This window comes from Gavialis gangeticus, unplaced genomic scaffold (genome assembly GCF_001723915.1).
Source record: "Gavialis gangeticus isolate Ggan-Ray unplaced genomic scaffold, GavGan_comp1, whole genome shotgun sequence".
In the NCBI taxonomy this organism is placed as follows: Eukaryota; Metazoa; Chordata; order Crocodylia; family Gavialidae; genus Gavialis; species Gavialis gangeticus.
The window spans coordinates 40,104,787-40,106,926 of record NW_017728998.1 but is presented as its reverse complement, the minus strand read 5'-3'; the positions used below and the strand labels follow the sequence as shown (position 1 = coordinate 40,106,926).

At 48.0% G+C, this 2,140-nt stretch overlaps 1 protein-coding gene across 2 annotated transcripts in view; it reads left to right on the top strand.

Annotated features, from left to right (window-relative positions):
* The window catches only part of LOC109289627 (dipeptidase 2-like), a 63,361-nt gene that overhangs the window by 4,473 nt on the left and 56,748 nt on the right, over nucleotides 1-2,140 (top strand). Inside the window, exon 1 of one of the 2 annotated variants that reach the window (XM_019505740.1) lies at nucleotides 877-1,201. The exons of the other annotated variant lie outside the window; for it this stretch is intronic. The gene's annotated coding sequence lies outside the window, so the exon portion shown is untranslated. Of the gene's footprint in view, nucleotides 1-876; nucleotides 1,202-2,140 lie in introns of those variants that run through there. 2 annotated transcript variants of the gene reach the window in all.

The window sequence follows — 2,140 nt, the reverse complement described above, 5'->3', positions numbered from 1 at the left end:
CCATGATAAAAAACCCAAAATCAAATGCCAAAATTTATAGATATTTAGGATATATTTTATTATGGTGATTGAGGCACTAGTAGGCTTCCAAACTGCTTTTAAATGGTAAATATATCAATAAAACATTGTGTTCAATTGATGCCTATCTATACAGTTGCATTTCATTTTAATAACAGATTTTGGGTTTTTTAATTAGAGAATTTGTGACTTTTTAAACAGAGGAAAACAGGATCTCTGGACATAATTATATGAGGAGAGAGCGGGGATAAGTGATGCACAGCTTTCCTGAACTAGTGGGGGAAGGGGAGAGGCAGCCTGTGAAAGGCATAGGAGAATTTAAAGAGCCCTATGGTGCACATTTGTTTTCTGTTGTACTTGGCTGCTGGAAATATACTGAGCCTCTTTTAGTTGAACATTATTTATTCTCAAAGCATATTGGTTTGTGTTTCAGTAAAGCAGCTGTAATTAAGTACTAAAAAGAGGAAACTCGAGTCTGATCAAAGGAACTATATTTCCCCAATTCTTACAGGTGGGGCCAAATTGCCCCAGCAGACAGCCTCACCAGTTTTAATGGTGGTAAACTGTGGGCAATTTGCCCCATATTGTGTGGTTTGACTCAATATTTTGTGAGTAGTCACAAAGCTGTTGTGATATAATACACAAACTCTAAATGTAAGGGAATGTTAAGAAGCTGACATTTCTGAATGTGAAGAGCTCTAGGGAAGTGAGAGTTAATATTTCTGCTCTTATCTGGGAGCAGCTGTTGGCACTCTCACATTTCTCAGAGACGGAAAATCTTTGAGTCAAGTTTGTTAAGGCATTTGTGACTTCATGACATTCTGACATTTCTACAAGTGAGTGGGAGGACATGTTGGCAGACAAGTAAGCCAATGTCAGTGTGCGGAGAGCTGTAAGTTTAGATTTGGGACAACAAGGAATAGCAAGAATCCACAGCTCAAGGAAAGATTCTCTAGGAGCTCAAGTCCTCAAGGATTATTAAATTTCTCTGCAGCATATGGATGGATGTAGTTAAAGCTCTTTTAAATAAAGTTAGCATCTCTTGGGGAGGCTTACATTTAAGATCTGCACTTGATGGACAATCTTCTCTCTCTGTAACAAGACAAGAGTATTGTAGCCAGCTTTTTTTGGTGGTGTCTTTTATTGGACTACAGTACAGGTCCCTGACATCTCACCAAAACTGGTAAGCAGTCCTCTGCCCAAAATAATTGCCTACCCCTACTTTATGAGATAGACTCATTCCTGAAAAACTATGAATAACTCAAATTTGCATAGAGGGAACCCACTTTACAAGGTAGCAAATAGGGATAGGTTCAAAGACCTCGACTGCATTGGAAGCAGGTAATTTTGCTGGGGCCAAGGAGGCTTCCTGGGGTGGACTGGGCTGGGCTGTGCTCAGGATGGGTAATGGCTGTGCTAGGGTGGGGTGAGGGCTGCAGCCACCCCACAATTTGCCAGAGACCCCCCATAACCCCCCTCCTAGTGCTGCTGCTGCTCACCCAAAATGCAGCCTGGTCCAGGCCCCCACCACCACCAGGAAGAGGCCAGCCCTAGGGGTTGGGGTGAGTGGGACCTTGATCTGCCCCCTGCTGGTGTGAGGGAGAGAGTAGGGCTGGGGCTGGGGCAGAGGTAGGTGCTGCACAGCTGGGGTAGGGCACAGGATGAGGGGTGTGGCTCCTGCTACCATGGGTTGTCACTGTGGGCTGGGGCTGTGGGTTGCACTGGGCTCTTCCCAGTAGGGGTGTTGGGCCATGCTGCACTTGGGGTGGGCAGCACAGAGCTCCCAGTGGTGACAACAAGCTTCCCGCCCAGCCCTGTTCTGCCCTGTCATGCCAGGTCCTACTCACTGGGATATGGAGACCCCGGGGGAAAGGCAGCAGGGTGGGGAGCCCAAACCCGCAGTGGACAGCCTGCCCCCACCCCCTCTAAAGGGCTCTGCATAGACCATGCAGCCCGTGGGGGAGGGGGAGCTGGGCTCCATGCTCCACTCTGCCACAAAAGCTGCCACCTCCCATGGGCAGCAGTCAGGTTTGGGTGCTGCTGTGAAGGTGGGGGGCTGCATATATGGATTCCTGGCCCTGTAGCCCTGGCAGCTGGGGGCCCCCTCTGGCAGGGCTGGAGG